This window comes from Chlamydotis macqueenii, chromosome 8, assembly GCF_036417535.1.
Source record: "Chlamydotis macqueenii isolate bChlMac1 chromosome 8, bChlMac1.mat, whole genome shotgun sequence".
Lineage (NCBI taxonomy): Eukaryota > Metazoa > Chordata > Aves > Otidiformes > Otididae > Chlamydotis > Chlamydotis macqueenii.
In genome coordinates, this window is record NC_141563.1 from 37,285,166 (window position 1) to 37,309,539 (window position 24,374).

The 24,374-nt window shown below is 46.3% G+C and overlaps 1 protein-coding gene across 3 annotated transcripts in view; it reads right to left on the reverse strand.

Annotated features, from left to right (window-relative positions):
* NEGR1 (neuronal growth regulator 1) overlaps positions 1-24,374 on the reverse strand; it is a 726,879-nt gene that overhangs the window by 412,017 nt on the left and 290,488 nt on the right. The window lies entirely within an intron of this gene.

Here is a 24,374-nt window from a genome sequence, read left to right on the forward strand (position 1 = left end):
GAGGGCGCACAAAGTTCAGGCTGGTTTCTCAGTGTGATGGCCCTAGCGAAATCCCCAGAACATGGAAAGGGTTTTAAATACAAATAAGGCAGAGCATTGGTACAAATACTAATGTGAGAGTGTTCAAATAAACCCAGTATTAAAAAAAAATGCCTTTAAAAATCATGACTAAAACCCCATTAGGTGGTTACTGGGGGGTTTGTTCTGGCGGTGGGGTGCTGGCCATGTTGGAGCAGTGCCGGCACGGAGAACCCTCGGCAGCTTCTCTTTAAAACCGCCTCGACCCTTTTTCCTTTCTGAGCTGCCCTTAAGTTGACCAGTTGACCTAATTAATGACATGCAATGTGCTTATTTATAGAAAATGTTACTTTCCTGGCACTTTTTATTCCCTTTCCCTCCCGTGCTGTAGCCACATCCTGTGGAAAAATCATCTGGCATCTGTTTACGGGCCTGGTTTTTATCACATCCACTCTCCAGTTTGTGAGGGAAGACAACAGTGTTACTGTTATTTGTTTATAAAAGTATAAAACAGCAAGAGCACACTGGAAAAATGTGTTGGGGCATCTGCTTTGCCTGCTGCAGAGGAGGCAGTTATTAAATGTCCATAATAATCAGAAATGACTAAACGTGCATTGTCCTGCAGCTGGAGAAGGTCTCAGGTGAAGGGCTGTGCTGGAATTTTGAACAGGGGCTGTGAAAAATCTTGGGTTTTCTCTACTCCAGAATTAGAAGAACAAGGAAAGGACCAGATGAAAAGGAGATGGTGGCTGGGCGGCTGATAGAGATCACCCATGGGTCTCCAATGGCAGCATGTGTGCTCAAGGACACGGGCTCTTGAAGAAATGGTGCTTCACAGACACGCGGTGCAGCCTGCAAAATTCAAAACCTCGATTAGCAATTTTTTTCTCCAAACAACATTCCATTATGGCACTGAATAATCAATCTCGGCTTAAATGAGATATGAGAGTCTTAGCACTGTAGTAGACAGCAACAAATGTTTGGTTACTTTGTCGGTGCTCGTATTTAAAAGAAAATAAATAAAAAAGAGTTTGTAAAAAGCTGGAGAATCCCGTGTCAGCCCAGTGTGCCTGGAAGGATTCCCTCCAGCCACCCTATGATGATTTGGTGAGTACAGCAGGTGGCACTTTGGTAACATGCATTTTTCCAGGTACTGTTATTGCAGATTAAAACCTGCTTTTTTTTTGGAATTCAGGGGAGATATTTTAAATACCAGCGTATTGATAACTATTAAAAAAAAAACAAAACATCACTGTCACCATGCGTGATTGGCACTGGGAATTGAATGCAAGATTATTTTTGCGTTGCACATGATACAGAACATAAAGCTGGCGAGGTGCATCAAGATCACGTAGTGTGTCTCCGTTCAGCCCTCCTACAAGCAGGACTTTTCCACTGTCACCAGCCTTTGCCAGCAAAATAGGCACTACCCAGGGAGACAAAAACCATCTGGACTTCCAGAATAAATTAATGTGCGATGGAAGGTTTTCTTCATCTCTAATGTCCTTCTGCTTATTAAAAAATACTGCCCAAAGCTAGCGTTTTAGGAGAAAATGGGTATCTGTTGACTTTAGTAAGGACTGGGTTGAACTTCAGCGTGCCTAGGAGGGGCATTGTTCTGAAATCCCGGGTTCCTACTGAAATCATGGTTTGTGAATTGGTTATGATACTCCCAGAATTTGGGTCTCTCTCCTGTGGGTGCCTGCAGAAACACCAAAGAAGGGGCAGAGCCTGTGCTGAAGATTTCAGGGCCTGTTTGGCTTCTGTGCAGCTACAAGAGTTGACTTCTACAGAATAAAATTTAAAATGAGGTTGGAGGATACCTCTCTTTATCTCAAATGATAAAATCCTCATGCTGTTCAGGTCAGGAAAAAAAAACACCTTATCAATGAGTTCAGGAACAGGAATTTATTCATAATGGCTGGATTTCTCTCAGGGAGATCAAGACATGCAAAACTAATTTTTTACATTGAGAAATGGAAGAGAATATGTACTGTTTTAAAAATAAGCAGAGGCAAAGCTACGAGTCACCTGATAATAATTTCAGGCTTAACTATTTTACAAGTTACTAAGATATAATGAGAAGAATATGTCAGTGGTAGTTGTTTTCTGCTAAAGGGAACTTCCCGGAGGAGTCTCTGGCCGGGCACCTGCCCGCAGACATTTGAAGTGATCAGCCACGTTTTGAAGACGGGACCTTTCCCCGTGTGTGCAGAGGGAGCGTTTCTGTAACCTCCGCTTGTTCAGTTTGCTTCGGAACCAGGATATGTTACAAGCTGAAAAGCCAGTTGGGGACTGCTCCTTGCAGGGGGGTTGGACTGCATGACCTTTGAAGGTCCCTTCCAACTCTAACCATTCTATGATTCTATGACTGAAAGAAAAATATTTATCTTTTAATTTATGAATAAAAGCAAGGCCCAAGTGGACAAGTTCTTCTACAGGCTGGCAGGATGCTGTGACCAGACACGATCTGGTGCTCGACTCGGTGGCTATACAGGATATTCCCTGTGTTTAATAAACCAGTTAGCTTCACTTAAAGGTTTTTGATATGCTGATCTTCTTTTCCCATGTTTCTTATGCAACATTTCATTTAAGTATCTACTCCCTGTTTTACGATAGCTTGTGAACAATTTTATTGGATTCCTGTTTCTATCACAGTACATTCTGGCTTCGAATGTGGGTAAGGAATTGATAATAACCAAGTAAATGAGAAATACATCACCCGTCATTTTAACGTAATGGAACCGAACAGTTGAGAATGAAAAAATGTACAGAAGACTATTTAATTGGCCTGTCTCTAGACCGCCAGCTCCTACCAACAAGCCCTTGAAAACCAGTTTCCCTGAAGGAAATCTAAGTGGTACAAGGGCCAGGCAAGCTCAAAGCCAGGTAATTAAAAGAAGGTTGCCTGTGCTTCATAGCTCTTTCGTTCTGTTGTTCATGTCCCTTGCTGGTGTCACGTCTGCATGCCGTGCTCTTTAGCCAGCAACGTGAGGCACCTAGGTGTTTAGGCATCACTTTAAATCACTTAATACATTGTTGGTGCTTTCCAAGATATAATAATAATAATAATTTCCGATCGATGAGTTGAGTGCAGTGTACTTCCATCAGGTGAAATCTATTATGAAAACCTGTTTGTGTTGATGTAATTGAGCATACACTAAATTATACCGCAAAACAGTGTTTGACTGGTCGTTTTCCAAAGCACATCACAACTTGTTTAAACAAGAAATAATGAAATTGCGGTGCCTGTGTTAAAAAGTGAAAATGCTGTAAACCATTCAAGACACTCACGGGTTTGTGATTTCCTCTGAAACACGAGGACTGCTGTGCTGGAAAGCAGTTTTAGGATGCACCATGGCGTCTGGAGAACTGGCCTTCCATAGTTTGTTTCGATTTTCAAGTGTGACAGATGTTTGGTAATAGAGTTTTTCAGCCGAGCGATGGGTCCTGACATGTCACTCAAGCTGACGTGCTCGTGGAGGAGAGATTTTCTTCAACAGCTGACCTTTACGGAAGGTTAGACGCTGCTTGTCATTTCATAATTTAATAATTAAAGAATGATTCAAGCCAGCTGAGAGTAGGTAAAATCACAAAATAAATGGTTTAAATAATAGTTTAAGAATGTTTGTTTTAGTAGGAGTAGAGCTGGCAAATACTCACTAAAACGTTTGAGCGCGGGGCTAGAAGAGACTGAGGGAGGTGGCTTCGTCCTGGCCAGGTGCGGTCCGGAGGTGCGGCCGGTTGAAGGGGCCAGTCGCGACGCTGCTGGGGTAATCCCGAACCAGGCACTCCCGGCCCCCACCCCAGCCTCTCCCGTTCCTAGCCAGGCAACTCGTAGCAATCGGAGACGCCTCTGCCCTGGATCTTCCTTCCTGCAGATGAAGCGGGCTACTTTTTGTCTTCCCATCAGCTGATATAAAAAAGGCCTGACGCTGTTCTCTTTTATTAGCATCCTCTGGTGCGTGTGAAGGGACTGTTCCTCTTCTCTACGCTTAAAACATGGAATTTAAGACCTTTCCTCCTAGCCCTTATTTTCCAGATCTTTGGTCATTTTTGTTGCTCACCCTCAGCTCTCCCTCCCGCAGTGGAGCGTGAGGGTGCCCTTGCCGCCCCGCGCTGCCGCCGAGTGTGGCAGAAGGACTCTTTCATTTTCCTTCTGTCCAGTGCTACTGTTCGTGCACGTTGAAATCATAGTTAACTGTTTTTCCCCAAGAGCGTCACATCGTGAGTACGTACTCAGGTTGTGATTTGCCACAGGTCAATGCTTTTTGCAGAACTGTTGCTCTTCTCTGTGTTCACACTTTAAGAGTTGTATATTTGATTTCGCCCTTCTAAGTCTGATACCTTGCATGTGGTGTGAGTTGAATTTCTTTTTTATTAATTTCAGATCAATTCTCTAAATACCAAGGTCATTCCAACAACTTAACCAGTCTTTCAGATTTCTTTTGATTTTCTTTTGGATTGATCCTGGACTGCGTTTCCTTAACTTGTGCCCTGAGTGGCGCACAGCCTGTGTCACGGGCTTTCCAAGTGAGGGCAGATCGTACCTGGATATTTCCTTCCTGCTGGGTGGAGACGCTGGATGGAGTGAAAGGAGGTGTAGCGCGACATAGGCACGTTTTGTTTTCACATTAACCTTGTAGCTTCCTTTGGTACTAGGTATGTTATTCGCTGTTCTGCCATATATTAAAGATTTTTACATGTCATTAGCAAGCAAGTAATGGGAAATACTTTGCCTACAGAGTGGTGAAACCACCTCAGCTTTAAAAGGAGAAGTGCGTGTGTCCGTTACCTCAACACCTTGCCCGCCGGCTTTGCATGTGATCCTTCACATCCACCGCAGCATGTGATTTAGAAATAACACAGAGTTTCCATAATCACGTGTGCAGGGACAATGAAAATGTCTCTCATCATTACGCTTTCACTCCAGAACAATAACAATATATTCTCTGACTGAGCTCTGGTGGTGTTGACAACAGCCTTTCCTGCAATCAGAATTGTGATATACGTGCATTATTTTCTCCAGCAAATTTTACCTGTCAGGCAGTTGTTTTAGTTCTAGTGCTTCTTCTCAGAAATAAATAAGGGCTCATGATACACTTCACTCTCTTGACAGGAAAATCCAAACATGTACTTGCCCACAATTTAGTTGACATTTGCAATAAGGTGAGGGTTTTCTTTTACAGCCACAGGAGACCCGGCTTAGATTTTTAAACCTAGTCTCCAAAGCAGATGTAAAATAAAGCAATATTTTACTCATCATTTAGGAGAAGTAACCTGTCCAGCAAAGCTGGATCTCCAGGTACTTTATCTCCAAAACATTGGAAGGATCACTTTTTAATGCGGCAACTAAATATCCTGTGGCTAGCTAGATCTGTCAAGTATAGCTGACATAATCCTGGGATATCAAGGGTTTTTCTAAGAGCAACTAAGGTAAATGCTCTTTAAATTTAAAACTGATCTATTTATTCCACGATTTTATTTTCAAAAGGAGCCAGTTTGGAAGAACACGGGTTGCCATGCGCTAGCCAAGTGCAGGTTGAGAGGAGCGGTGATGATTCCTTGTTAGTGCATCCAGAGATGGTGAATGGCAGTGAAGGAGAGGGCTCCTCTGGCTTGGAGGATAAATGACAGGATCTAGTAGTTACAAATTGATCATGAATGCATTTAGATAAAAATTAGAAATCAGAGCCTAGCCATCCAAGAATGAGGGTCTGTAATGGTTTTCCAAATAAAATCTGGGAAGAAGGATTCTAAATAAGTTAAGATGGAGCTGGGTAAACATGTGGAGAGGGTTATTTGAATTCTCAGAGGACTTACTGGAGAGGGGAAGCTGCCTCTGTGGCACGAGAGCTTCTGAGCATCACATGCACTCGGGAGTTTGGAGGGTGCCTGGATCATTGTTTCCACTGCATTGTGCTCAGGGTTCCTTTAGTCACCTGTGGAGGTCCCGGAGTGGTTTTTTTCTCCCTTGGCAGGAGGATTCAAGGTTGCTGCTTCTCCCAGCTTTCTCTGAAGAACTAACTGATGAGGATGAGCTCTGGGCTCAGGAGGACCGGGTGCTTGGTTCACTTTTGGTTTTGGAGGGTTGCTTTCCTTGCTTTCACAGAGCAGTGGAGCAGTCCAAGACCTTAGGGATTTGACGTGGCTGGATGGACGGCGTATCTGTATTCCACCCTATGTTTTTAGGTTTTGGATCAACTGCAAAAGCTTTTACAGCTTCCATAACTTTGTATTTCTTAGAATTATTTTGCATATTTACTTACCAATTTAGAATAATTAGATCTTTAGTCAACACACCTAGAAGTCCACCACCGAACTGGTCCTGCTGCACTTCCCTCTGTTTGCAGCAGGATATGTGCTGGGTGACAGCACCAGCTTCTCACGAGGGTGGGTCACCCCGTGGTTACTCAAGAAACTGCTCTCTGGTTGCTGGATGCTGAATTTCTCTCGTTTTCTCTTCTGTTCCCCTCCTCTTTTTCTGACCCAATTTGATATCTTTCAGGAAAGGTCTGAACGTTTCCTGTCTGGAACCTGAGGAGTCTGTCAGACAGAAAAATAAACCCAAAGACTTCTCATTTATTGCTTTTCCAGCAAGTTGCTGGTGCACCGTGATCTCTGCAGATCGTTATGTGAGGACACCGAGGCTTCCTTCCTCTGGTACCTCAGTGTCTCTGGAAAACACAGCAGGCATTTCCAGCGTGCAAACCTGGCGGTGCGGGTGCGCGGGGACTGCTTGCGATGGTGACACGTGTGCGATGTGTGAGGAGGATGCTGTCTGATGGGCTCTGTGCCCCCCTGTCACCACAGGAGTAATAAGGTTCCCAGCAGGAAAAGCAGAAGATTTACTCTCTGAACCTGCTGCTTAAAGGAAAGGTGATGTGTTTAAGGAAAATAGAAGAAAATGAGCCGATATTTATTGTTTTCAAAAGGTGTGTTTGAACACCGTGTAGGTGAGATGCAGAATAAATAATGCCCCAATTGACAGTTATAATTACCGTGGTTCGAAACAGCTTATTTTGAATACAAATTTGTCTGAGCAAAAGCCTTTAATGGGCAAGTGCAGTGGAAATAAAGGTGAGGCATGTAAAAAGAAGATCTAATGTGTATTTTTTAAAAGCCAGGTTGGAAAGGGTTCAGCATTTAAGGAGTCATTGTCAAGCAAAACAAGATGTGATTAACCTTTCCCATGCTCGTCCTCCCCTGCTCTTCTTACGCCGCATGGTAGCACCGCTAATTAGCGCGCGGCTGGAATCGGTGCGACGGGAGGATCCGTTAGATTTCCTCCGCTCGTCCTCTCAAGGAACGCTCGTCACCATGGCATCTGAGCACCTCGCTGCCGCGGAAGCGCCCGTTTGCAGCAGCACAGCAGGGATGTTTCGCTCAGAGGTACCTGGAGGGCTTCAGAAGTTTCCAGCTCTTTGTGGGGATGGTTCTGTGCTTCGTCAAAACCTTTCATTTGTCTTGTCACAGATTCTGCCCTTGTTGGAATCCACAGCACTGCGTGGGAGATTTTGCAGATCGGCATTTACTCCTAGAAATTCGGTGTTATGTAGTCAAAAGTGTAACTTGGTCACAGAATTAATTAACCCCTTCATAAGCAGGCAATTTTAATAATTATTTTCTGCTGTGTACATGTAAATAAAATGTACTTGGCAAAGTATCCCTTACTTTGGCAATCTGTCTCTAAAAACAAGTGATACGATGCGTTCACTCGTATCCCAGCTGACGGAAGCGTGCCAGCAGGACATTTAAAGGGCGAGGAACAATTCCAAAAGAAACTGAATCTAGAGGTTTTTGTACTAATGTTATGCACAATATTACTATTTTGAGCTGTGTTTTTGTTAGTGGACGTTGAATGGTACCTGTTGAGGACTCTGAAGTCGGAATTAGTCTGCTGACCCCTCCTCCAGCTTCTGAACCGTGTCCTTACTCCTAGAGTTCATTTCAGTTGCTTTGCTTTTTGCGTCTTACTGAAATGAAATATTTTGCTCCTTCTCCAAATTCTGTTTTGACAAAATAAAGAAAAAAAAATTGTTTAGGTAAGGAAAGGAACAAACCCAAAGAGCAAATAGTCAGGAGGGTTCTCCAGGGCCTGCTGTGTCGCCTCTCTGCGACCTGACTCTCTGGGTGCCCAAGAAGAACCATGAGCGTTCCTTCGCTGCCAGGGAATTTGTAAATTCTCATACATTGCTGCTTACCAGCCAGAATGCAAAAGCAGTTCCGTGTCCTCATTTTTACAGTCAATTCTGCTACAAATGTGCACATTTCAGTGAAAATAGTCTCTCTTTTTCCAGAACATTCAATTACAGTAACATCAGACACACAACGTAAATTTAACAAGTGTCCTATTTACAGAGAAGTGAATGGTCACAAAGGGAAAAAATTCTTTTTTCCTCTTTTCTTTCTTTCATTGTAGAAGAAAACTCGTGAGTAAACATTGTTTTTCCTTAAGTTGCAATTATAAATAGAATAAGGAGTTCAAAGTACAATTTCAGTTCACATCATGCTTCAAACCAGCATGCCACATCAAACCGAACCGAGGGAATCCAGACTCAGAGCCCACTCCAGAGAGGTGCTGGGCCTCCTGGTCGGGAGCTGGAGAGATTCCAGAGAGCTGACGTCTTGTCAGGCAAGCGCTCTGCATCTCCACGAGACAGAACGTTTTTTCCCCAAAAAGCTTTCTGGGGTGTATGAATCACACTTTTCCATGAGGTTGGATCAGACCCTGAATTCAACGCAAGCCCCTGGCAAGTGGCCAGTCCAAATTCTGAGTGAGGCAGAGGATGGGTGTGTGCAGGGGGGATTTCCGGAGCTCTCCCACCTGGAGCGGGTCTGTCGCCAGCATAGGATCGGGCCAGCCGTGGCTGTGTCTAACTTGAACCCAGACCCTACAGCGTAGTCCAGTACGTCCGCTTCCCCCAGAAGAAGTAAAACCCCAGTGGTCCCTCCCAGGGCCCTTGGGGAAGGTGCAGCCCTTCTCGCCGCAGCCTACCAGCCTGTCCTCCTTGCTCCTGCAGCTCCGCGCCCTGCCTCTGCCAAAAGCAGGATGGTGCTGGTTCCACATGCCTGGTCCACTGAATGCAAGGAGAGATGAGTTTGGTCCTTATTGCGTTAGCAACCACGCTTTTTGTGTTAATGACAGAAATGTTGAGTGCCGTGCAAAATCTCAGCGTTGCCATGGTTATAGCACAGCCGTTCCCAGAGGCTCCCTGAAGTAGCCAGAAATGAGAAAAATCCAAAGGACACTATGAAAGTAATTCCCAGGAGCACATCGGTTTTTGGATGTTCCCCCTGCTGTCAGCAGGGAATGAAGGTGGCAAACTAGGTTAGTGCCATCGTCTTAGCTCTAAGTAATAGAAAATTCGTTTATAGCTGGGAACTTTTCAATTTAAATTACCTCCCAGGAGGTATCCAACTTAAAACTTTGGGGCTAATTTCTACAGACATGTGCAGTTTCCCCCCGCAAAGCTAAAGCTATCCATGTGTTCTCTTATCTCCCCACTTTCCTTCATCGCTTTTCACCCTGCGTGTTTGGAGTCTCCTCTGGCTGTCAGCACGGCAGAAAGAAGGATCCCCAGGATCATCGTTACCAGCGGACCTTTGAAGGGTCCCTCTGCACCAGGCTGTGAAGTGGCTCCTCCGGTCCCTCGGGCGAGGAGACGCTGCGCCCACGCGCTCCCAGCCTCCCGGGGGTCTCCAGCCCGGCACCCCGGGCCACCGCTGGTGTGAGGTAATGGAAACTGACAATTTCATCTGGAAGCTATTTATCAGTTGGTGCTCTGCACATCAGGTGTCACGGGAACATGACAACTCTTGTCAGGGAAACAAGGGAGTCCTGTGACAGGCGTGCAATTGGATTCCTTCACCCAGCACTCCCAGCATTAACACTCTGTTAAAACAACTTCATTCATTATTCAAAAAAAGAATAAAAAAACTAGTGAGAGCCTGAGAAAATATATAACTTCCTTTGAATCCTAAAAATTCACCTTATTTTGCTTCCTCGGAGCCTTCAGCATAACCTGTCTGGGTTCATTAAGAGCCGCTTTGTTTGCTGCCAGCGAACGAGCCAGCCACGGGTCACTCTGCCGCCGCGTGGGCGTCCGTCGTTTGCCATGAATGATTCATAACGCAGGCTGCTTCTTAGTACAATGTTTGTGGTAAAACTCTGCATATGCTCAGAAGGAAGAAATAAAAATTCCTCTCTATGTTTTCATTAGGATTGTAATGACTGACAGCCCGGAGATTTATCCCCCTGTATGCGCGTCCTTTCTGCGGAGGCACCGCGCTTGTGGACAGGTTTCACTTGGCCGCCCACCATCCCGAAATCACCCTGCGGTGCTGCTGCAAGCGTTTTAGAGAGACAGTTAAATCTGACTTTTATCTCATATTAAAAAATTACTGGAATAGAAGAAGACAAAGTGGAGGCTCCAGGAGGTGGCATTGTTCCTGTGCCTTCCTCCCCAGAACAGCAGCCTGCCCCGTGGCGTCTCTCCCCTGAGAAGGCAGCAGTGCATCACCACCCAGTCGCTGCCGTTAGAAACTGCACCCTCTGGATACTCATGGCATGTTTTTAATAATTTGGGAGTGTTTGATTGTACCACCATGCTCTTCCAAGGTGCAGCTGAAGCAGAAAACCCAGCAGTGCTCTCCCAGATTTACTGGGGAAGGGTGCTCAGACAAACCTGAGAAACAATGCCCAGGCAGCGGCGGTGCCGAGGGCTGCTGCACGGCGTGATGGGCGCCTTCAGTTACTCCTCATGGAGTACTACCAGCAGCCGTGCAGATTTCCAGCTTGGTCTGGTTTGCAGGCGGGACAGTGGGGTGGCGAGACTGGGATACGACAGAGCCGCTCTCTCCCTTCAGCAGAACCACGCTTTCCCTTCTGCCCCTTAAACTTGTAGGGGGGACACCAAGTGTGGGTTGTACCAGTTGACATCGCTTGGCTTTCTGCAGAAGAATGCCTGTTCGGCATGGGACCACAAACAGAAATTGTTCTAGCAGGTGCCCAGTGAATCCTGTCTGAAACAAACCACACCCTGCTTGAACCTGTCCGTTTAGGGCCCTAATTAACAGGTCGGTAATGGCTTATGCCTTTCCGCAGCTGCTGAGCGACGTGGTTCAGATCCCGGGCAGGAGCAGAATGGCAGCGAGCAGCAGGGCTGAGTGCGCTGCCGTCTGCTCTTTGGTCCCAGATCCGTACCAAAAGGGTTTGCCAGAGAATCAGCTTCCCTTTTCTCCTGTATTTTTTCACTTTTAAGAATATTTTTCCTGCAAAGGTTTTTCTCGTGTGAACTTGAGTAATCCATCTTTGCCTGGATGCTGCACAGAATTGGATTTCGTTAATGACTGTGCAGCCCCCTTGCCCTGCCACTCTCTTCTCCATCCTTACTCCAGACCTGAGGGGTCAGATGTCCACAGATTTCTGCATCCAATTGAAACGCTTCCTTCAGGGGTGCAGTTGGGTGTTAAAAGACACCCAGTTTGGACTGACAAGCCTCTGAGGACGGAGGATGACAGATCTGCTAACCTAGTTCAGTGGTTGTCTTTGTTTAAGAAGTGCATACTGGCCTATATATTTTTTAGTTACTGGGTCTTTAGTCTTTGTTTGTTGGCTCCAAACATCTCAGAAAAACAACTTTTATACCCAAAGACCCCGTGGGTGTATTTGGTTTATGCGGCAGCGTGCAGTGGTGTCAATAAAATAAGAATCAAGAGTACTCTTGAGATTTAATAGCCAGCGTAAGCACTAGTCTGACTCCACCAGCCCACTTCAGCAGCTCTGCCGAGGAGAAGGGACTGTGAAAGAGAGGTTAGGGTGCTGTGCTTTGCTTGTTCAAAAGTAGAGAACCAAATAGAATGTAGGCAGATGGATAGGAGGTCATTCAAAACTCGTATCAGGTAACACAATGAAGTGAATGGGATGGAAGTTTCACGGCAATCATTGCGAGGGAGCTGATGCCTCTCTAAGTTGCATGGCAACACACTCAAGACAGAAATAAAACATCCATCTGGCTTTGAAAATCTCATTTATTTCTGAGGTAAAATAGGTTGGTTTTTTTGTTTGTTTAAGGTTAAAATCTCCTGAGTAAAGTGAGTCCTCTGACACTGGAAAAAGTTACCAGGTTTTGAATTTTTCAAGGATTCCAGTGTATGGATGGTGTGCTCTCATTCCCACCACCACCTCTTCTGCTCTGCTCTGCACTTGACATGCGTTTCCCATGGCATGGGAAATTCCCATCTCTTGCAGACAAGAGGCTCTAAGCTATTCCAGCTCAAGGACATCACAGGTTTGCGTTACTGTCCCCAGCTTCCAGCCTGGGAAGATCAGGTGAAGGCACAGTGTTCGAGTGGTTCCATGGGAGGACCTTGTGTCTCCTTGGTACAACGTCAAAGCGTCTCTGATTACTTGGGATGCAGATAAAGACAGACCTATTAAAATGGTTCTAAGTACCTGAAGTATGTCTTGGCTTGCTGTATGTCGTAGAATCATGGAATCACAGGGTGGTTCGGGTTGGAAGGGACCATTAAAGCCCACCCAGTCCAACCCCCCTGCCAGGAGCAGGGACATCCCCAACCAGATCAGGTTGCTCAGAGCCCCGGCCAACCTGGCCTGGAATGTTTCCAGGGATGGGGCACCCACCGCCTCTCTGAGCAGCCTGGGCCAGTGTCCCCCCACCCTCCTTATGTCTGTTCTCCCCTGTGCATGTGCAGGTTGGGATGCAGTTGTTGCTGCTGGAGGGAATGCGGTTGAGGCTGGGCGCTGGTGACCACTTCTCGCAGGTGTCATCGCCGTGCTGTGATGGTCCCCTCCAGCCCTGCCTGTGCTTCCTTGGGGACAGACCATAAATATTCAGTACCAGATACACGGAGATGGAAAATAGCAGGTGCAGCAAATCTGTGGTGAGGATACATTTAATGGGTGAGGGATTCAATGTTCCATCTACTGAGCTAACAACTGCATATAAAAACTCCATCTGTAGCTTTTTATGTGATGATGAGGGTTGTTTTAAAATTTTGAACCACAATTTATTTTAAAAAGTACAGATACTCTTGTTGTGGAAGATGGCTTTGTACAATTAAATGGCAAAATGGATTAAAGCCATTGAAAGAAATGTAAATGTTGGAGCCATTTTAGGTTTCATCTGAGTACATTCAGAACAAAACAACTTGCCCTGTGCAGTTCTTCATGTTCCATTCCCTATGGTAAAATTCTTGCTAGCAATTAAGCTTTTTCTTTTGGCCTATTCTCTGGTTTCCTTCTCCCCCTCTCTTTTTCTCTAGCTCCTACAGCTCCTTATGCTTCGAGAGCAGCTCTCCATTTTAAGGGGCAATGCTGCCGCGTCTCCATGCGAGCCAAGTACCTCATCAGCCATCGGTATGGTTTACTGGGAAGCAGTGCCGAGCATTTCCATTTATTTCCCCATAATGCCTTTACAACACTCCTCAGTGCTCATCTTATCTTCCATTGATTATTGTTTGTAGGAATTTTGACATTTAGACAATAAAATTCCAATATTTAGATCAATTTATGCTTTACCAGTCTGATTCAATTACTAATTAAATCAATGGACGTCTTGATTTCTACCAGAAGCTTTCACGCTGACCAGATCGTTCTCTCCTTCGCGTTTGTAACGGCTGGGATTTTATAAACAAATGTATTTTGATCAAAAGCCACTTAATAAAGTTAATTCAATCGGCTGCTTTCTGAAGTAATTGTATCTTGAGCTAATGCCCCAGTCCCGTTCCAAAGCTGGAAGATGCAGGCAAAACTTACTGGGAAGCCAAGATGAGTTTACCCCGTTTACCTTAAGTTGCAGATGACGTCGTGGGGAATGTACGGCGCATACGAGGCTGTGTGGGCACGGAGCCAGCAGACAGCTGCTGGACATGAGGTTGGTCCAGCCCTCAGGTCCTCCCTTGTCTGCAGCGGGAAGCCTCTGCCCTGGTTCATACAGTGATTACTTGGAAATTCGCAGCCGGCCTTTCCCAGCTCTGTGGCTGCTGGAAAATAACAGTCTGTTCCTGCTGCCGAATCCCGTGATGAACCTCATTTGTCCAAACCTCCCATCCAATAGATGCCACATGCAGTCATTCTGCCGAGGGCAAGTCAGTATTTAGGCTCTCTGTGGAGAAGACGACAGCTCAGCCTGCACACTGCTTGAAGAGCTGCTGATGCTGCTGCCTGTGTCAAGGGCTGCTGGGGAACATGGGGAGAAAAGGCAGTGGTGAGGTGGGACTGGGTTCTTGTCCTACTCTAGTGGGAATCTCTGAGTCTCCTGTGGCTGGACTATTTCTTGAGCCTGATCCAGTTCCACTGAGATGAACAGGAGTTAACTGCAAGGAGTACTGAACGAGACCCGGTGGGAGCTCGCTCGGTCTTATCTGCTGGCCAGTTGCATGCCAACATCAGTCCATGAGGCAGCGGAGTCCTGCAGAGCCGCTCCGTGGAAGCAGCCCTGCCTCCTGCCCAGCCAGAGGCTGGTGGCATGGAAGAGAAGGACTGTGGGGTCTGGAGGTTGATTCCTCATCAGATGGTCAGCCCTACCCAACATCTTTGGTTGGTCCTGTGGGATAGTATCATAGAATCATAGAATAGTTTGGGTTGAAGGGACCTTTAAAGGTCATCTAGTCCAACCCCATAGTCCTCTCATTCCGGCGGCTGTCCCCATGTCATTTATTTGTCAGACGAGTAGAGGGTGAATCAGTCAATCAGCCATACTTATGAGAAGCCACACAAAGCAGTGATACCGTTGATTAAACCTTGTTCTCAGAGTAAAGTTAATGGAAGCTAATTACAGAGCTTAAAGAGAAAATGTTACGTGTTCTTGCGCCAGCACTCTGACTTGATTGGAATGCACTGAGCTGCTTAATCAGAGTGAGAATCGGGACACTACCTGCCAGTACCCCAGGTGAGATGCTCTCGAAACAGATTTTTTTTTGAAGACGTCATTAATGGCTATGTGCAACAGATGCTTCACAGAAACGGTCATGAATACATTTTATTATAAAGGTGCCATGAGTACTGCGTGCAAAGTAGGGTCTTCTTGCTGAGTCTGCCAGTCGGAAATGAAGGTAGGCAGGGCTTACAGAGCGCTCTAGAAATTTTAACTTGAGGTCAGTGGTCTAAAGGAGGACTTCAGCCTTCTGGAGGTGACCGAGCTGCTGAAGAGCTTCTGATTCATGCCGTGACGCTGGAAAAGGTGGTGGCCTCCACGAGAGTAGCTCTGAGGACAGAGAGTTTTGGAAGAGAAACCAAACACGGGGCAGAGATTCCCTGAGAAAGTCTGTGAAGTGACAGAGGGAAGATGGAAGATCTGGCTGGAGTGCGGCAAAGAACTGGGAAGAACAGGGAAACGCTTTGCCTGTTTCCATTTGGGAGGAACTTCAGACCTGACTTGTCTGGGATAAAAGCTGTTGTATTTCCTGAAACCATCTGCTTTTTAAGATCAAAGCCTGTATACTTGATCTCGAACAACAATAACTGTCACTTTAATGTCAAATTGTCACAGATTTTTCTACAAACTTTATACACAAATGACTTCAATGCCATTGAAATGCAAAGATAAGGTTGAAAAGAGTTGTTTTCGGAATCACTCTAGTCTAAAATATTTTCAGCTAGAAATACCCTGCATACTCTGCCTTTTTGCAGTGTCAATTTTAGTTTTTATATTTTGCTGTGTAAACTTATCTTATCCCATGCAGGTTTTTCTGGGGTGAACGTGGGGTGTAGTGGCTTGGTTGCTCACGTGGGCAAGGAGCACAGTCGTGGTTTTGGGTAAGCTGACCTGTGATGTCGGTACTTTGTTGTAGGCTGACTTGCATTCCCGTTGTATTACAGTCACTTTCCATCAATAATGACAATGTGCCCCTCTTATCCGCACAAAAAGCTTTGTGTTTCCTGAGGAAATGATCTGGCGTGTATCAATAAAGACAGCAACAATTGCCATGGGCTTACCGTTGTTTATGCAGAAGAAATTTGTTATTCATTGTGGGCTGTCAGATGAGACATCATGCGAATGGGGTGGATCTCAGAAATAACTCTTGTATGGCTAGAGCAGAACTCCCGCAAATATTTATCTTGCTAAGAATAAAATACAGAAAATGATACCGTCGCTGTTGCAGAAGCAATAAATCTGTGCCACGGTATTATCCACGGTCGTTCATAAAGATCTTGATTGCACCAGCAACGTACTGCGTGGTTGGAGTGAACTGCCTTGATGTAACAGAAGCGTTACAGATACAGACACCGTAATTAACTATTATTATGTATACTAATACATCCTAACAATTAATTACTCTTTCAAGTGCGATAACGATCAAAGCCCTGATTTAAAAGCACATATATTTCTCTGTGTTTTCTCTGTGGCCTCTGATATTTCAAAGCTTGAAAATATCGATGCTGCAGTAATTGGCGGTTACCGCACTGCCGATCCATTAGCGGCTTGATTGCGGTCAAGATGGTGACGGGCTGAGTCACGACTGGGAGCAGAAAAATACATTCAGTGTGCTAAAATCGGATGGGCTGGGCTTGACCCTGCACCCTCATTTGCAGTGGCTACTGCTAGTGTCAACTTTGGGAAACATTGTGTTTCCTAGAAATTAATGAAAAATGAAAATAAATGCTGTTTCCAGAGGATCCTAACGGAAAGGGTGGAAATGGATAAATAATTTGTCAAGTTTATGAACTGTTTGTCTGAAGAAGACCATGTAGTATGAGTTTTAGTAGTGCGCATGTGGATGTGTGCACATGTGGATGCACGTAACGAGAGACCTGTACTGCTGCCTTCACAGCCAAGTCTTCTCAGGTTTTTTAACCTGGGAGATTTATTATTCTCAGGGCTATCTCAAACACAACAGTAGAAAAGCCATTTGCTTTGTACAAGCTTCTTGCAACAACCTGCTACATGTTGATTGTGTTATGGGTGAGCTTCAAATACCAGTAAATTTCAATTGTACAGTGAAAGTGTTTTAGTAATTAATTAAAAAAAGTCCCACGATGCATTGAAAGGAGCTAAAATGAATAATGAATCTATTTTTAATTAATACATTCAAATTTATCATAAACGGAGGGCATTCAAATATAGGAATGAGAACCATATGAAGACAATCTGTATTTTTCACCGTATAAAGCATTATTCTGTGTATGGCTCTGTGTGTGGCTTAAATGCGAGACTTAAACTTTAGAAAATATGTTCGGGGTCTCCATCATTGGAGATACTCAAGCTCAACTGGAGGCCGTGCTGGCCAGCCTGGGCAGGGGTTGGACCAGGAGGTCTCCTGAGGTCCCTGCCCACCTCAGCCTTCCCGCGGCTCTGTTTCCATCCAGGGGAGACGCACAGTGTAATGCTGGGGGGAACTGGGCGGGTGGTGTTCCTGCTCAGACTGTTTTAAGCAAATCAAGTCAGAATGACAATGAACAAGCTTCCAACATGAAAATGTCCAATCAGTGATCAATTTTTATACCAACAGATCAGTCCAACCTGGATCTTTGGGACTTGGATGCTATTTGAAATCCAGCCTCTTTCCATTTGGATACCCATGAGTGTCATTGCAGCTGAAGAGGGAAAGTTTGGAAGCTATCCTTTCAGGCTAAGGCAATCCCAGTGGCCAACTGGGATGACTGCTGGAGAATGCGTACTTCTGTCCCGTCATGCTGACACAGAACTCCTCATCTCACCAGATAAAATGTCTCCAAAGAGCAAGTAATCAGTTGTAAATCCATTTCCTAGACTAAATCAGCTGCTTTGGACTTCTGAAAAGGTGTCTCAGAATGTTTATTAATTTCCTTTGCTATGCATTATATTTTTGCTGTTAGGTCTTAACTGTATTTTTTTCATTAAAATGAAAGTCGTCTGCATATCCTTTATTCCAGGATTAGCTCTTTTTATTTTATTTTCCCAGCAGACTGATTGTCAGTCACGTCTCAACAGCTCCAACCACTGATGGATTTCTACACAGCTGCCTGGGCGTCTGCGGCAATGAAACATGAATGTGTTTCAACAAAACCCAAAGACTTCGGCTAGGGGTGGCAGTTATCCATAAGAATAGCTTTCTGGAAAATGTTTGCACGTTCTTCAAATGCAGCCTGACAAATTATTTAAGTTGAAGGTCATTTATCCCCAAGAATCTGTAGATATCATTCTTTAGGTCTCAGTTGAAAAAATACAAATCCTCCCTTTAAGAAATCTTTATGTTTTCAGCTGGATTCTCACAGAAGTCAGAAGATACAAATCTCTGTGTTGGAGACCTAGAAGAAACAAAAAAGTCCTCCTCAGAGGCATGGCACATAATGCCTCACAAAGTTCTGAGCTTGGGGAGAAAAGGAATGAATGAGAAGGAAGAAAGGATTATTTTCAGTGTGTTTTGATTTCAGCCGCTCATGAGTCAATGCTCAGAATATTAACGGTAGATACCTGGAGGTGATAGACTCTGTGGATACTTCTAGAGATTAATATCCCCATCAGATTAAGACAGGTAAAGTGTAGTCATTTCTTTTTACCTAGAAGAGATAGAGATGGTGTATAAATCTTGTGGAAAACCAGCACATTATCCTTTTCTCAAACACACACTAAGTAGGGGAAAAAAAAAAAAAAAAAGTCGTGCAGCCCAAGGTGAATTGAGCGACAAACGGTGTCTGGAGGCCCAGCACCAACAGGCTGGCCCCGTGCAAGCTGATGGGCGGTCCTGGCCAGGACCCAAGGCAGGGGTCCAAACATTGCTGCAGCAAAAGCTGGTCACCATGGCCCTGCGGCGCCAAGAACGTACCCCGAGTTGACTGCCCGCTGGCTCGCACTGCACGGGCATGCCGCTCCACGCCACGGCACGGGAGGGGATCACTAGTGCTTGGATGGTGAACCACTGGAGCTGCTCCGGAGCTCACTAACGCGCCTTTCCACTAAAGAGACAGCTCTGTTGGAGAGCGGGTCCTCCTCACGTGTGAGGTGGTGTGGTGTTCTTCTAAGCGACCCTTTCACAGTAAGGAAAGCCCCTCCCTGGGCATTGAAAGGTAAAAGTACAATACGGAACTCCGCTCTAGATGAGCACATCTAGTGGATGAACACAGCTTGTAAGGGCCAAAGTAAGGAGTGTATCACAGAAACAATAACACCTAACACTTCTAGGGCATATTCTTCCAAAGATCTTAAAGCAATGCGTGGAGGAAGGTGAGCCTGAGCATCTCTGTTCACTCGCTTGCTCTCCAGGCGGTGGCTTCCAGGTCTGTTAGTTCCTGACACCATGCTATAAAGAAACCAAAGTCACTCAGTCACTGTCTCAAGAGATTTGGCAGAATCACATGGAGCGTAAGTTAAAACGGAATTTGAGTGTGTATACTGACAGTTGTCCAGGGCGAACCGTAAAAGATGCTCTAGTGGAAAGCGTCCCTGCCCTCGGCAGGAGGGTTGGACTAGATGATCCAACCAAACCATTCTATCATTCCGTGATAGCAAGGCTGATGTGGGATGAGAAAAGGGTTGTTCTGAAGAAAATCCCCACTCCTATGCTTTCTGGAATGCCCAGGAAGATCCTCACAAGATACCTACTTAACCACAAACTAACGGAACTGTGAATTCATCATCCAGCTCACTCCGTAAGAACATTCTCATTAAACAGCTGCTTTTAGTGTTTAATGAGAGGTATTTATAAATTGCTGTAGCAGCTTTGTATACTCTTTGCGTTATCTGTCTCAACCTGGTTTGTTAGCCGTCATTAGAAGCCATTTACAGCATGCATTTTACGTATAGAAATGCTGAGTAATAATCGTCAGTCTCGTATCAACTTCAGCTGTTCCTTTCCACTTTCCCCTTCTTTCCGACCCAACTCTCTGGATTGCATAGAGTGAACATAGGAGGCACAGACACTCAGAACATTGTTGTTTTGATTATGCCAGTAAAAGCCTCATTCCCTGCAAGCCAGAGTCCCTATAGCTTTTAGAAACTCCTACAAAGAATCGATGAAGAGCTAAAAAGTACATGGCATTTAACAGCGAACACTCTCCTTTATTTCACCTTTTACCAGGAGAGTACTGGATTTCTCTAACTAGGTGATCATGTTCCACTGCAGTGAATGCCTTCGAACAGCTTGTAATTTTACTCATGTTGTGACCTTCTGTGCCAAAGGGGGAACAACTCATAAACCTCCTCTTATCTTGCTGGGTGGAACACATCGCCTTCCCTCTTGCAGCCTGGGAAGGACAGTATATACCTTACCCAAAGCTCAAAGTCAAGAATAATTGGGTTAAAAATCTGCAGTGCAGTGCTCCTGCTGCCCCATCCCTTTTGACCCAACCGGTGACCAAGAGGAACTTTTCAAACTGTTTGAGTTTGCAGAAATCTACAATTTCTCTAGTCAAAGTGTGGAGCTTTCTACGAACAATTTAAGTCGACTGACAATTTACAAGTTAGCTAGGGTGAGATGTGAAGCTGAGCTGCAAGGACGCCGTCCCGGTAGATGCGCAGTCAGCTGTAGACAGTAAGGCATGGAGCTGTCTGACCCCGCTCCTGCGAGCAAACCCACCTGATGTGAGGGACACAGAAAACCTGGTGCAGGAGATTAACCGTGTCGGGTGGTGGGAAGAGGTGGAGCTACGTGGCTGGGAAAAGTCTGGCGTAATTTGGGACTCAAGATCGGTGCCTGAGGTCGGGGAGGATGGACCTGCATTTACAATTTAAGAGCAACCAATCCTTCAGCAATGGGATAAGAACGTGACACCATTAGAAGTGCCTTACAGATGGTCTGTCTGGCCAAGTACATTGGCTTTTGCTGTTGGAACACGCAGTGCTACTCAAGAGGAGCGCCTGGGTCTGAGCCTTACCCATTTTTGCTGCCTGTTTGCCTTGCACTCCCCTAGCATACAGAAGAGTTGTATTAGGGATGGTAGAAGTTAAATCCCTTCCTGATGTCTTTAGTAGCCATTGACCCGCTGTTCATGAATTTGTCTGATCCTTTTCAGAGTCGACTGATCCCGTTTGCCTCCAGAGTCACCTGTGGCACCAGGTTCCAGAGGTTCGTGACCTGCTGTGTGAAGAACAGTGTTCTTTTATCTATTTTAAGCCAACCTCCTCCTAGTCCCACTGGCTGCTCCCGAGTCCTCGGTGTGTGTGACGGAACAGCAGCTCCCTGCTCACTTCGTTCATTGCCTGCCAGGGTTTGTAACTCTCGGCTCCATCCTCCCTCTGCCTTCTCCCGAGGCAGACAGCCCCAGCCTTTCAGCCCCCTCCTAGGACAGCTCTTCTGCTCTGCTGACGCTCTCTGCTGCCCTTTGTGCCTTCCCAAAGTCACCGTCACCATGCCCAGGCCTTTCCTCATGATCTCCTGTACCTCACATTGACCTACACAAACTCATCCGCCGTCATTTTGCTCCCTCTGTTTTCGGAGCGCTCACAGGTGTTCCTCACCAAAGCATTGCCTTTGACTGCACCTCATGATTTTTTTCTCACTAGCATGAGGCATCGTCCAGTGTCTTGAAGAACAGGAGTGCTTCACCCCAAACAAATATAGTTCAATGCAATGATTTACAACAGAGAAAAATGGAAAACATTTTTACAATATTTTACTTCACCACCCTGCAACTCACCCAGACTTTTGTGAAGTCATTCTGCCGTGTTCTGCGTACGGCTCGACAGAGCTGCTGCCACCTCTGAGGCTGGACTCAAGGCAGGCAGCGTGCGAAGGTCACAGGCGGAGGACTCAAAGCGCGGCTGGATGGGGTTTAATGCAAAGCGCGTGCAGCATCGCGCCAGGCAGGCGCGCTTGCGTTGTTCCTGCTGGAAGTGTCCTGCTCTGTGCGGTCTGTTGCAGCAGGAGCATCACAGAGTGATCTGGGTCACAACGAACAGAGAGCTGGCAACTTTGAGTTAGTTTATGTTTTAATCTATGAAACATATTTTCAACTAGGCAAGATCTACGGAAAAGGCTTTGAATAAATGCAGTGTTTGTGTGCTGCCAAGGCTTCAAATCTGAGCAAGGAAAAGAAAAAACATTTCCGGCTAGGCAACTCCCCAAATATTCACAGCAAGATGACAAGACGTGCATTCTTCATCTGTGCTTTGACTGGCCAAGGACAAAGATCTCGATTTAATCAGCATTCCTGCCCGTTCTGAGGAGAGGCAGAGCTGCCCCTCGGCCTCGCCCGGCTGAGGCCATGCAGCGTCCGGCCAGCATTCCCACCTCTGCTCCTCTGCCTGTCACCCGTGTGGCCAGGCAGTGCCAGGGTTACGGACCTCTGAGCACAAGACTCGGCATTTAAAATAAAAATACCACTCTCCCTCTCTTTTATTTCTCTTTTTTTAGGAAAGCCTCCACTCCATCACAGTAGCAACAGCCAATCTAAGCATGGTCAGGATTGAATTTATCACATGTAGACCACTATGGTGCAGCTCACTCAGTTGACAAAGGTACTGAGCTGTTCCCGATGAAGAGAGGAGCCAGAAATGGGCGTTTCACAGGTTTGTCCCTCATGGCGTAGCTGGCCCCTGCTGCCCGCTCCCTCCCCATCGTTCGTACCCTGATGGAAGGAGACCTGGAGCTGAGGGTTTCGGCTACCCCTGTCTTCCTAGTGAGAGCAAGTGAGTTCCTGTGCAGGAAAAGCTGGCGTGAATGTAGTTGAGCAAATTGTGTAAAGAGGGTGCTCAGATTTTCAGTCCCTCAGCAGATGAGAGCTCCGAACTGGCTCTGTCCCACGGGGACGGGACGTGCCAGGCCCAGGATCCAGCGCTGCCCTGGGTGACGCCGGCCCAGGGCAGCGACCGTCTGCAGAGTCGATTCTTCATACGGACACATCGACTTGCAGGCTCCTTCCCAGTGCCGGCTCCAAAGCCCGTGTTTGTTTATTCGTGTCCATTTTTAAAAGATCCTCAGTCCTCTGTGTGAGCCGCGGCTGGTGCGCAGCGCTGGTCGACGCTTGCCCGCGCGCTCACCGCCCCGCCGCTCTCCCGCCTTACAGCAACGCACGTGAGGACAGCCCGGGGCCAAAGGCGCTGCGGTCATCCCAGTTCTGTCGGACACTTCATGCAAGACATGTTCATGTACGGCCCTTCACCAGGGCGTTATCTTACACAGAGAGTGGAACACAAAACTGAGAAAATGGTTTGCTTACAATCAGCAACGAATTACTATTCCAGTGCCGTGCTAATGCGTTGTCACACAAATGCCGAGGCAGCCTGATAAGAGTTCCTCTGTCTCAGCTGAAGGCTTCTGTTCTGTTGCGAGATACTGGGGCTACACTGTTGTTCTGAAACCATTTCTCTTTATAATATGGAGTCTGGGTCCAAACTGGAGACAATCTTTTGCTATTTTTCTTTTCTTCAGTTCTAACTATTCAAGGCCATTCCCAAATATTTAATTAATTAATTTAGTCTGAATAGTTGGTGTGCTTCGCATCCAAATTCAATCTTTCAGTGGATTTCAGTAAATCATCCCTGAAAGCCCTTTTTTTTTTTTTACTTAGATACTGTTTTTGCACAGCATCAATCATTCTACTCTTTGACAGGAAAGAACGTTTTCTAAATCTGACTTGCTTTATTGTTCTCCATTACATAAATAAAATGATTTATGGAGCAAGAAAAGGGGAAAAACAAAGGAGGAATTGTCTGATTTTTAGAATTTTTTTTTCTTTATCCTGAGATTTATGGACTTTTTTTCTCCTGGACTTGTGTTTGCACCGAAGAAGAACTTTCTGCTGACCTCTGCTGTCTTTTGCACCATGCCCCGAAGATCCATCAAATGTCAGAGTGCTCCCCAGATCTGGGTGAGGTAACGCAGGGGATCGGAGGAGCTCTCCCGAGCCTGGCACTGCCGTGTTCCTCAGCATCCAGCCCGGCAGAGCGGGCGCGCGGGATCAGAGCGGGATGTTGCTGCACGGGACAGCGGTCTCGCTGTGGAGGCACGGGTGCCAAACACACGCACGCACACAGATCAGTTGCTATGGTGATGGAAGACAAACGATGCTTTTTTTTGCAGATTCATTCACGGCGTCGTGTCAGATAATCAGGGGCTGCAGGAATTCTTGGTCAGGGGCTGCCTCCAGCTCTCTTCAGTTGCAGCTGAGTCACAGATACCCGTGAAAAACCCCCCACCCGTAGCCAGCTCCCCGCTGTGAGCCTCCGCGCGCGCGTGTGCGCGCACAGTACTTCGGTGGCTGCTCTGATGGGCATTGGCGCGGCGGATGGGTCGCTGCTGGGTTTAACAGCCTGCAGAACGTCCCTGGGCTGGCACAGCTGTGCCGGTTGGTCTGGGCACAGGTGGCTGCCACCCTCTTGTGAAACTCCTCGCCTCTCCGCTGCCGCGCAGAGCTGCCCGGGACTGACGCCGGGCCTGAAGCCAGCAGAGAGGCCGACGTACGGCACGGCTGC